Here is a 459-nt window from a genome sequence, read left to right as displayed (position 1 = left end):
CTGGTCACTCCCGCCGCCCCTACCCTGGCCCGGAAGCTGCGGTGCGAGAGGCGAGTGGACGACCTGTGGGCCGAGCAGCCCCATCCTGGGGGTCCTCCTGGAAAGAAGCATGTGAATTGTGGTTTCCCTTCGGTACAGAGCCTGAAAGGCGTTTACTACCTCTTAGTAAAGAAAAGTGCTGGTGATGCGCCGGTCCTGATCGGCTTAAGCACCGTGTTGTCGCAGACCGAGGGGCCACGTGCAAATGCAGACTTCATTCCAGAAGAGTTTATGGAACGCTGAACGCAATCCATGGGTGAATGGAGCTGCACAGATTGCTCTCGGCCCTCAACCGTCAAAAATGATAACAGCACAAACTTCGATAGTGCTGTACGATTTACAGCTCACGGCTATTATCTCACTTACTCCTAGCAATCCTATGCGGCGGGTAGTTTCTTTTTGCAAATGAGATAACTGAAA

This window comes from Pteropus alecto, unplaced genomic scaffold (assembly GCF_000325575.1).
Source record: "Pteropus alecto unplaced genomic scaffold, ASM32557v1 scaffold3, whole genome shotgun sequence".
NCBI classification, from domain to species: Eukaryota; Metazoa; Chordata; class Mammalia; order Chiroptera; family Pteropodidae; genus Pteropus; species Pteropus alecto.
The sequence above is the reverse complement of the archived record's forward strand: the minus strand, read 5'-3'. Positions refer to the sequence as shown.